Genomic DNA, 12,221 nt, shown 5'->3' with positions numbered 1-12,221 from the left:
CAGGTGTTAGCAGCTCTTTGGAAAGTGTTCCCCCCGCCTTTAAACAAATGCCGTATGCCGTATCCGCTTGTCAAGGGTGAGGTGCCTGTGCCCTTCCTGGGCAGGAGCCTGCTCAGGAGACAGGGAAGAAGTTGCTGAGCATTTGGAAAGGGCCCCCGAGTGTTTCCCTCTGCTTTGACCAAGGCTGACAAGGGGGCTGTTGCTGAACTGCCCCTGGAAGCCCCTGGAGCAGGTCAGCCTGAGTGATGACGGCCCTGTGTGAGAGAAGGGTAGAGTGTGGATCGGTTCACGTGTAACGACAAACCCTGGTTATTTAAATCATGAGTTGTCATTATGTGTGAGTGAGGGAACAAGCGCCCTGACCCCTGTGTGCTTTTCCCTTTCTTTTGAATCAGCTTTAATCAGCAACCCAGGAACGCCATGTTCCTGGGTGGTTATATGCGATATCTGAACCCAGCCCTCTGGGTTGTTTGGGGTTAAACCAAGCTTTGTTTGGGGTTAAGCTCTGGGTTCAGATGTCACATCAGGCAACCCAGCAACGGAAGCAGCAAGCACACAGGAGGCAGTGTGCTTGCTTCCGTGCTGGCAGCCCCGCCAATTCTTGGGCTGTTCAACCCATGAATTGATGCTACATGTGAACCAGGGCAGTGTCTTAGGTGTAGGCATGTCTCCTACAGCGGTCTGGTCTGTAAAGGGCTTCTTGCTGGCAGTATTGGAAGTGGTGGAGCTCATCTGATTCAGCTCTTTTGAGGGGAGAAAAGTATTTAGCATTTGAAAAAACAGCTTTAAGGAGTTTGCACTGTTTTGGGGGTGGGGGCGCTCAGGGATTGTGAGGAGCATCATTAGTACCCTGTCTTAGCAGTGTTCAATTTTAAAAGACGAGGGGTGGGTCGTTCATTTCCCCATACTTGTGCCTTTGCAGTTCCTCCCATTTCAGGCAAAGTGATTTAATTTAAAATTTTCTTTCTTGCCTGGGGAACATAAATTCCACAGTGTGTTGTAGAGACTGGTTTAAAAGGGGGGAAGGAAGAGATACATCTAACTACAAACTTAAAACTAGTTTTCCTTGGGGGAAAGCCAAGGTATGTAGCCAATTGCCTACTTACAAACTTACAGCAGTTTCGCTGTTACGGCTCTGCACACGCACACACGGGTGCCTGGCAGTTGTCGTTCTGTGAGAGGGGGAAGGGCCTGGAGCAGCAGCCTCCCAAAACTGCAGTTCCCGTGGCGCTTTGCTGAAGCTGTGACTCTTAAACTGGTGTCAAGTTTGTGAGTGTAACTTTCAACTGGAGAGATTATTTGTGAAGTAATTCTGTCTTGTGAGCTTGCTTAGGTATAGATGCCCAGTGACATTTGTATGATAAATTGGATCTTTTGTAAAACAAAAGCAAAAAACAAAAAACCTCACCCCCAAAATCCCTTCAGTAGATCACAAATGGCAAAACCTGAATCCTTCGCTAGTTGACGAAATCGGTCACCTGCCAGAGCTTTATAAAAATGCAATGAAATGTAAATATTATTTGAAAAGGGGTTTGTATATATTGTACTGGTATTTTTACAGTGAAACTTTGGTTGCATGGCTCTGTTTACTTTTTTTTTATCACACATTTGTCTTCCAACAATGTCATCCAGATTCAAGTCTCCTATCATTGTACTGCTGACATTAAATGATGCAGTGATTTTAAAGGTTGCTGCCCGTCTGTCTGTCTGTGGCATGGTGGGATCATTGAACGCTCCTGTGGGAGGGAGATGCCAAAATCTGGCAAGGCTCCTGCTTTTCAGTCTGGGAATGTGCAGCAGAGCGGTGGGGGTGGGGGGAGGGGATGTCCTGGGACTATTAATTGGTGCTGCAAGAGGCTCCTGAGACTCTGGGATTCTTCTTCGTGGTCTCTGTGCATCACACATATGGGCTCTGCGCAGGGCCAGGTTTGGAAACTTCTCAAGCTGAAATCTTTTTAGGCGGGAACCCCTCCCCCACCGTCCACTGAGCATGCTCAGGGGTTCCCGCCTAATCCCCTCAATTCTCTTCAACCGCCTGTGGGTCAACAGCGTTTTGGAGACTTCTCTGTGGTATAGTGTATTGGATATACCAGAGCTGAAAAATCTATCAATTCTTCTTTCTTTTCTTATCTCTCCAGTTTTCTATTCTTTCCTATCGAAAATAATAATAATATTGTTTTATTTGTTTTGTTTGTCTTGTCTTGGTGCCTGTGGCACACCAAGGCCTGTTTAAAAAGTGTTCCAACTGCGGACAGAAGATTTCGCAAATGGATGGGCATTCCTTCTGCCTGCTCTACTTGGGGGAGACTCATGTTGTGGAGTCGTGTGCTTTTTGCCTAAAATTCTCAAGGCAAGCACGTAAAAACCGCGCAGATCGCCTTCGGGCTATTCTCTGGGAAAAGGCTTTGGAGGTAGTAGATAAACCGAGAGCGGCTTGCGTTTCTACATCTCCACACAAGATGGAGTCTATGCCCCAAAATCCTCCGACAAGGAGTGAAGCCTTAGCGGTTCCCCCCTCCTCCTCTCAGTCCGCAAAAAAAGCAGCAAAGAAGATCTCTAAGAGAGCGAGAGAGCACTCTGAGGCTGAAAACCCTCAGAGGAAAAAGAGCAAATTGAAGGGCAAAGATGGAAAGAAAAAACCATCGAAATCGATCTCATCGGTACCGAGGAGCCCGGTACCGAGTATTATTATTATTATTATTATTAATTTATATAGCACCATCAATGTACATGGTGCTGTACAGAGTAAAACAGTAAATAGCAAGACCCTGCCACATAGGCTTACATTCTAATAAAATCATAATAAAACAATAAGGAGGGGAAGAGAATGCAAACAGGCACAGGGTAGGGTAAACAGGCACTGGGTAGGGTAAAACTAACAGTATAAAGTCAGAACAAAATCAAATTTTAAAAGCTTTAGGAAAAAGAAAAGTTTTTAGCTGAGCTTTGAAAGCTGCGATTGAACTTGTAGTTCTCAATTCTGGAAGAGCGTTCCAGGCGTAAGGGGCAGCAGAAGAAAATGGACGAAGCTGAGCAAGGGAAGTAGAGACCCTTGGGCAGGCGAGAAACATGGCATCAGAGGAGCGAAGAGCACGAGCAGGGCAATAGTGTGAGATGAGAGAGGAGAGATAGGAAGGAGCTAGACAGTGAAAAGCTTTGTAGGTCAATAGGAGAAGTTTATATTGGATTCTGAAGTGAATTGGAAGCCAATGAAGAGACTTCAGAAGTGGAGTTACATGGTCAGAGTGGCGAGCCAAGAAGATGATCTTAGCAGCAGAGTGGTGAACAGAAACCAACGGACTGATGTGAGAAGAAGGAAGGCCAGTGAGAAGAAGGTTGCAGTAGTCCAACCGAGAAATAACCAATGCATGAACAAGAGTCTTGGCAGAAGAGACAGACAAAAATGATCGAATCCTGGCAATATTATACAAGAAAAAACGACAGGATTTAGCTACTGCCTCAATATGAGGAATAAAGGAGAGCGAGGAATCAAATATAAAGCCAAGACTACGAGCTTCCTTGACTGGAGTAAGCGTAACATCATTGACAGTAAGAGAGAATGAGAGATGAGGAGAAGGTTTAGGAGGAAAAACAAGCAATTCAGTCTTTGCCATATTAAGTTTCAAACGACGATGAAGCAGCCAAGCTGAGATATATGAAAGACATGCCGAGATACGATCGTGAATATCAGGAGAAAGATCCGGAGATGAAAGATATAATTGTGTATCATCGGCATACAGATGATATTGGAGGCCATGAGATTGAATAAGATTACCCAAGGGCAACATGTATAAAGAAAATAACAACGTGCCAAGCACCGAGCCTTGCGGAACCCCTACTGAAAGGGGAAAAGAAGAAGACGAGGTGCCATTAGCCAACACGCTGAAAGAGCGACCCGCTAGATAGGAGGCAAACCAGTTATAGACAGAGCCACAAAATCCAAGGTCATGAAGGGAATCTAAGAGAAGATCATGATCAACCGTGTCAAAGGCTGCAGTTAGATCAAGGAGAATAAGAACGGAATAATGGCCTTTAGACTTAGCAGTAAGAAGATCATTGGTAATCTTAGTAAGGGCTGTTTCAGTGGAATGCAAAGGACGGAATCCAGATTGAAAAGGATCCAGAGCAGAGTTACTAGAAAGAAAATCAAGACAACAAGAGTAGACCACACGCTCCAGGATCTTTGAAACAAACGGCAACAAAGAGACAGGTCGGTAGTTAGACAGAGATAGCCTATCAAGAGTAGGTTTCTTGAGAATAGGAGAGACTGTAGCATGTTTAAAAGCAGAAGGAAATGAACCCGAGGACAGAGAAAAATTAATAGTATGAAGCAAGGAAGGGAGGATAGCAGGGATAAGATTAATAAAGACGCGAGAAGGAATCGGATCACGAGAACAAGTGGAAGGCTTCGAAGAGCGCAGTATTGTAGACAGTTCATCAGCTGAGACCGAAGGAAACGCAGAGAAATTTGCAGGAGGAACTGACAGATGAGGAACAGGAACTGGAAGAGAAGCAGAGCTGGCCAGATCAGAGCAAATAGTTTGGATTTTAGCATTGAAAAAAGAGGCAAAGTTATTAGCAGACAGAGAGGCGGGGAGAGATGGTGGATTAGGCTTCAGAAGAGAATTGAAGGATGCAAAGAGCCGCTGAGGATGCCTAGCATTTGACTGGATCAACGTTGAGTAATACTGCTGTTTGGCCAATGAAATGGCAGAAGAGAAAGAGGAGAGTACAAATTTGTAATGGACAAAGTCCGCCCAGTCCCTGGTCCTACACCAAAGGCGTTCAGCTGCCCGGGAACAAGAGCGAAGGAAGCGGAGGAAAGAGGAGAGCCACGGTTGGGGTTGAGAAGGGCGAACTATCCGAGTTGTAGATGGAGCAAGATTATCAAGAGTTGAAGATAAGGAGGAATTAAAGAAGGAGACAGCTGAGTCCAAGGAGACAGCCGAAAAGACAGAAGGAAAAGAGGAGGCTGGAGACTGAGAAAAAGCCTCATAATTGATAGATTGCAAGTCACGACAAGAGCGAGAAGCGGGACGTGAAGGAGGAGGATTATGAGTAATATTGAAAGAAACTAGGTGATGATCTGACAACAGAAAGTGAGCAGTAGAAAAGTCCAAAACAGAGCAATTCAGAGTGAGAACAAGATCCAGACAGTGTCCAAGGGAATGTGTAGGTACATCAGACCAAAGCTTAAGATCATAAGAGGAAGATAATGAGTGAAATCGTAGAGCTGCAGTGTCTTGAGGGTCATCCACATGAATATTGAAGTCACCCAAAATAAGAGTAGGACAGTTATCAGAGAGGAAAAAGGACAGCCACGAATCAAAATCAGAGACAAATTTTGAGGACGAGCCTGGGGGGCGATACAGAACTGCAATCCGCAGTCGCAATGGAGCGAAAAGCCTCACCACATGTACCTCAAAGGAGGAAAAACAATGTGAAGGTGGAATGGAAAGAGGCTGGAACTGGCACAAACTAGACAATAAAAGACCCACACCACCACCCCGACCCTCTGGGCAACTAGTGTGAGAGAAAGAGAGTCCTCCAAGAGAGAGGGCAGCAGAGACGGCGGTATCATGGGCGGGAAGCCAGGTTTCAGTAAGAGCAAGGAGGTGGAGAGACCTAGAGATAAACAAGTCCTGAATGACAGGGGCCTTAGAAGCAACAGAGCGACAGTTCCATAAGGAACACGAGAAAGGCAGCTGAGAAGAGGGGAGACACCGAATAGGAACTAAGTTAGGAGAGACGAAATTGGAACGAGCCATAAGGAAGAGATATGAGGAGAAAAGAATTGAGAGGAGAAAATGAGAAGATTGCGTCCTGAATCAGAAAGTAGCAGCAACCGGACCGCGGCTGGGGTTTTTCCTCCAGAGTAGAAGTTCCACTTGACCGGCTTCGCGCCCACGGCAGAGAGCCTCAGGCTGAGAGCCCTTGTGCTCTCGCCCTTCGGCTCGTGCTGAAGGCTCGCACCTCCAGCAAACTGGAGGCTGAAAAACCTAAAAGAGGCAGAGCAGACGCTCAAATTCAAACAGACCAATCAATGTTGCTCAACAGCTTCTCTGCTGGGCTTAATTGCACCTGCTCTTCAAGCTGCAAACTGGAGGCTGAAAAACCTAAAAGAGGCGGAGCAGATGCTCAAATTCAAGTACTTCGATACCGAGGTGCGAGACGGGGCATAAGAGCCCAGTAACGAGTCTCACATTACAGAGACCTCCCTCGCATGCTATAAGCCCGATACCGAGGGTTTCGCTACCAACGCCTTTCTCAATACCGAGACGGACGACTCCATCCTCACCGCAGGTACTGAACCCTCCACCGCCGGTTGCTAATTCACCAGTCCCGTCGCCACTCCATATTGTTACGGTCCCGACGGAAGAACCCAGTGTGAGGGCATCAATTTCTGAAGGTGAGATCAGAGGTTCCTCGTTGGATAACACCGTGGCGGATCAAATACCTGTTTCCCCTCGGTACCGAGCAGAACCCATCGATACCGACGGATGTCGGTACCGACAGCAACCATACGTCGATACCGAAGGTTTTCGATACCGACAAACACCTCCGTATGGTTACAGCCATGATGGTTCACCGGCTTCAGTTCATTCAAGTCGACAATATGTCGCGTATAACGAAAGATCAAGGTCCCCACCGAGGGGTCAGGACCATTACGCCGATTGGTACCCTCCACAATTTCCTCCACGTTACTATGAGGATTGGAGACATAGAGGGCACCAAGAATACTACTATCCAGAACGCCACTACGACCCGTACCCGCGTTTCCGCCAGCCTCCTTCCGAGACGGTCTCCCGTCCACCACCTCCGGAGGATGTCACAGACATGCCACCACCGCCCCAGCCAGCGGTACCGAGGCAAACACTACGACCGACGCAAATGACGGTACCGACCACCACGGTACCGACTCAAGCGTCGCAACCGCGTCCGAGCTCGGAACTGATGCCACGCGTTTTGGACGTCCTATCGGAGGAGGACTACCAGTCTGACTCCTCCCAAGAGGCTTCACCAGTACCATCCATTCCCTCCCCTGATGACCTTGTAGGGACTTCGGATGTGGTTTCCCCTTCAGAAAACCTATCGCACTTTGCCGATCAAGTGCAAAGGATGGCGAGATCATTAGGGATTGAGATGTCTCAACCCATTGAAAAATTAAACGACCCAGTGTACGACGACGCATACTGTGAATCAGCTATTCCAGCGGCCATTCCATACCTGCCCGTGCTGTTACGTACTGCACAACAGTCGTGGAAGCTGCCCTCCTCTATGCCACCAACGTCCAGGAGGCTAGATAATACTTACAAAATACAGGAAAAGACTGCCCCTTTTCTTTTTACCCATCCCAAGCCTAACTCCATAATTGTAGAGGCATCTCAGGGATGCACTCATAAGAGGCACAATGCACCGGTAGATAAAGAAGGACGTCGGCTGGATGGCATAGGTCGAAGAATTTATTCTTCATCTGCACTGTCATTACGAGTGCATAATTACCAAGCCACCATGGCAAAATATCAACTCTTCTTATGGGAGAAGATGGCATCCCTATCTGGTTATCTGCCAGATGACCAAAGGGAACTGGCGAACGTATTTTACACTGAGGCCATGACACTATCAAGGCAGCAGCTTAATACAGCTCGCCACGCGACGGACTGCGCCTCAAAAGCCATGGTAGGGTCCATAGCCCTACGAAGACATGCATGGCTGAGGTCTGCAGGTTTGTCTCAAGAGGCACGCTCCCGTATCAAGGACCTGCCTTTTGATGGAGACGGCCTATTCCATTCCTCCACGGATGAGTCAATGGAGAACATCCAAAAAGCCAAGAATACGGCCAAAAAGATGGGAATTGGGCAGCAACAACAACAAATTCAAAGAGCATTCCGCCCAAGACGCTGGCCTAGGGCTCAACAGCAGTTCCAGCCCAGACAGCAACAGCAATTTCAGAATAGACCTCCTCTGTACCAACCCCAAGGTCAGTACAAGAGGCAACAATTCCCGGGACGCTTCAAGCAAAACAAAGGCAAACCAGACCAGGGTCAAAGATGGCGTCTTTGACTGTCCTATAAAATTAATTTATACACCTAAATTTGGCGACATCCTTGCCCCTTTTTATAATAGTTGGACCACCATTACCACCGACAGGTGGGTCCTTAATATCATCTCCAGGGGCTACAAAATTGAGTTTACCACCCTCCCTCCCTTAGGAACCGTAAGGTTCTCTCCACCTACAGACACTCTAGTGCAAGAGACATTGTCTCTTTTGAAGAAGGGCACCATAGAGCGATTACCAACCCATACCCTAAGGTGCGGTTTCTACTCCCGCTACTTTACGGTTCCTAAACGGGATGGGGGGCTAAGACCTATTTTGGACCTTAGAGAACTGAACAAGTTCATAAATCCGAAAAAGTTCCGGATGAACTCCTTAGCAAGCATCCTACCTTTCCTCTCCCAAGGGGACTGGTTTACATCCATTGACCTCAAGGATGCTTATTTCCATGTCTCAATTTACCCTGACCATCGCCAATTCCTCCGCTTCATAATAGGGGAAGACATCTTCCAATTTAAGGTGCTTCCTTTTGGTCTTTCTACGGCCCCCCGAGTCTTCACAAAGTGTATGGCACCAGTTTGCACCTTTCTGAGGACTCGAGGGGTAGAGATTTACCCCTATCTGGATGATTGGCTGATAGTGGCTAGTACGGAGCAGGAAGCTACCCGTAACACCCACCTCACCATCAACCTCCTTAACGAATTAGGCCTGTGTATCAACAAAGAAAAATCAAATTTTCAACCAACTCAAAAAATTAAATTCCTTGGAGCAATTCTGGACTCAACCCGCTCCAGGGCTTTCCTTCCAGAGGATAGAGCTACAGCCTTAATTAAACTTGCACTCAAACTCTTTCACTCCAAGACAATATCTGCTTTCCAGGTGCAAAGACTACTAGGTCTCATGGCAGCTACTGTCCTGTCAGCGTCGTCCCTTGGGCGCGCTTGCACATGAGACCTCTTCAATTGTGGCTTCTGCGGGAGTACGACAATACAATGGACGCTCATCGAGTGAAATTGTCGCTCCCTACCAAAGTAAAGGACTCTTTCCTTTGGTGGACAGATCTACCCAACATTATACAGAGTCTGGACTTCAGACCTCCATTACCATTGCATCATCTGATGACAGACGCCTCCCTTTTGGGCTGGGGAGCCCATTGCGGAGATCTCACAATCCAGGAGCGTTGGAGCATTTCCGACAGGAAAAGGCATATAAACGTTCTGGAATTGATGGCCATCCAAAAAGCACTGTATGCCTTTCAGCAGACCTTGTCAGGACATGTCATCCAGATCCATACAGACAACATGGCTGCTGTTTGGCATATAAACAAGCAAGATGGAACACGGTCTATGGACCTGATTTCCCTAACATTGGACATTTGGCACTGGGCTATCGCCCACGGCATGACCTTATCGGCCATTCATATCGCAGGCCAGGAGAATATCCTGGCAGACGACCTCAGCCGCTCGTTCATGGACACGCACGAGTGGCAGATGAAAGACTCAGTTCTCAACACGATCTTTCAGGCATGGGGACAGCCTGTAATAGACTTATTCGCGTCAACAGAGAACGCCATCTGCAACCAGTTCTGCACATGGGCGGGTCACGGGACAGCATCTCTAGGAGACGCCTTCGAGAGGACGAGGTCGGAACAGCTCCTGTACCTGTCCCCCCCCCCCATTCCACTACTATCCAACGTGATCCTGAAGTTGCGCACAGACAACGCCAACGCCATATTAGTAGCGCCTTGGTGGCCAAGGCAGCCGTGTTTCACTCCGCTACTCAAACTGTCCTCAGCGGAGTTTATCAGGCTGCCCCAATGCAACAATTTGATCTCCAAGGAGAAAGGACTCATTCTCCATCCAGACATCCGGTCCCTGAACCTGACTGCTTGGGGAATCAGGCAGCGGTAGATAACCTATCCCTGCCTGTTGACGTATGGAACATTGTTCTAGCAGCCAGGAAACCGGCCACTAGAAAATCATACGCCAAAAAGTGGGAAGCTTTTTCTGCTTTTGCCTTCAGTAGAAACGAAAACCCGCTTACAGCACTTTTACCTATTGTACTTTCATTTCTTTTTTCTTTTTTTAAAAAAGGACTCAAGTTCTCGTCACTTAGAGTTTATTTGGCAGCTATTTCTGCCTCTCACCCTTGGGTTCAGGGATGTTCAGTCTTCACCCACCCTTTAACCAAACGTTTCATGAAAGGTATGAAGAATACAATCCCACCTATTCATTCCTTTGTTCCTCAATGAAGCCTTTCCGTGGTGCTCAAAGCACTAGCTGCAAAACCCTTTGAGCCATTAGCAAAGACGGACTTCCGTCTATTGACCTTTAAAGTGGCATTCCTCATTGCCATCACATCTGCTAGGCGTGCATCAGAGTTAGCGCACTACGTATGGACTCACCTTATACGGTGTTTCATGCTGACAAGGTGGTCCTTAGACCAGACCCAGCCTTTCTTCCAAAGGTGGTGTCTTCTTTTCACCTGGGCCAGGATGTTACTCTGCCAAGTTTTTTTCCGTCGCCATCATCTCCCCTTGAGTCGACTCTGCACACCCTGGATGTGAGACACGCCCTCACTTTCTACCAGTCCAGAACAGCAACTCTCTGGAGATCTCAAAGACTCTTGGGGCAAACAAAAGGGACTCCAAGCATCTCCGCAGAGAATATCTGCTTGGGTTGTTCAAACTATTAAATTAGCTTATGAACTCGCTGGCCTCCCGTTGGAGGGGAAAGTGCGCTCTCACTCCACAAGAGAAGTGGCCACTTCTATGGCCTTTGAAAAGGGGATCGCGTTACCAGACCTCTGCAAAGCTGCTACCTGGTCGACACCCTTGACATTTGCCAGTCACTACCGCCTGGACATCAGGGCGCGCAAGGACTGTGCCTTTGGGCGTGCCGTCTTATCGGCTATTTTATGACTACTCATGCACCAACTGGCACCACCCTCCTCCGGTAAGTCAGCTTGTTAATGCACAGAGACCACGAAGAAGAAAGACAGGTTGCTTACCTGTAACTGTAGTTCTTCGAATGGTCATCTGTGCAGTCACACAACCCTCCCACCGTCCCCACTATGGTGTCATTAAAATTTTTGATCACCTGGTGGTTCTCCTCAGTGAGACTGTTTAGGCGGTTTCAGGAACTGAGGGGATTAGGCGGGAACCCCTGAGCATGCTCAGTGGACGGTGGGGGAGGGGTTCCCGCCTAAAAAGATTTCAGCTTGAGAAGTTTCCGGAGCTGGCCCTGCGCAGGCGCAGAGCCCATATGTGTGACTGCACAGATGACCACTCGAAGAACTACAGTTACAGGTAAGCAACCTGTCTTTCTCTACCACCAGATGTGGTGATGGCCATCAAGCTGGATGGCTTTAAAAGGGGATTGGATCAATTCCTGGAGGAGGCGATCAATGGCTACTGGTCCTGATGGCTAATTGCAACTTCCAGTATCAGGGCCTGTATGCACTAGCCCCTGATTGACAGCTGGTTGGCCACTGTGTGAACAGATTGCTGGACTAGATGGACCCTTGGTCTGATCCAGCCTCAGGGCTTTTCTTCTGTTCTAAGGATGGCATTTGGTGGAAAGGTCATTGGGACCAGTCACTCCTGGCTAAATCCAAAAGGCTGGCTTCCAGCGGCCACCACTTAGCACACATTTTGCTCCTGTTCTGTTGTGCTTGGCTCTGTACACAGGCAGAAGTGACTCCATCTGTGCCTGGAGGCTTTGAGGAGCGACTGGGAATGAAGGAGGAAAGGAGAGCCAATAGGTGAGACCTAGAGGAACGGCCTGAAGGAAAAGCACTGGGCCGGGCAGGGGAAGCGGCTGAGCCCACGACTCAATCTGTAAACACCTTGAAATCAATGCGGTGATCACTAGAAGCCAACATGGATTTGTCAAGAACAAGTCCTGTCAAGACTAACTTGATCTCATTTCTTGATCGGGTAACCTCCCTTGTGGACTGTGGGAATGCTGTAGACGTCATATATCTTGACTTCAGCAAAGCTTTTGACAAAGTACCACACAACATTCTGATTAACAAACTAGCTAAAAGTGGGCTAGATGTAACAACTATTAGGTGGATTCACAGTTGGCTACAGAATCGGACTCAAAGAGTACTTATCAATGGAACCGTCTCAAACTGGGGAGAGGCAACGAGTGGGGTACCGCAG

Source organism: Elgaria multicarinata, chromosome 13 (genome assembly GCF_023053635.1).
Source record: "Elgaria multicarinata webbii isolate HBS135686 ecotype San Diego chromosome 13, rElgMul1.1.pri, whole genome shotgun sequence".
Taxonomy (NCBI): Eukaryota; Metazoa; Chordata; class Lepidosauria; order Squamata; family Anguidae; genus Elgaria; species Elgaria multicarinata.
The sequence above is the reverse complement of the archived record's forward strand: the minus strand, read 5'-3'. Positions refer to the sequence as shown.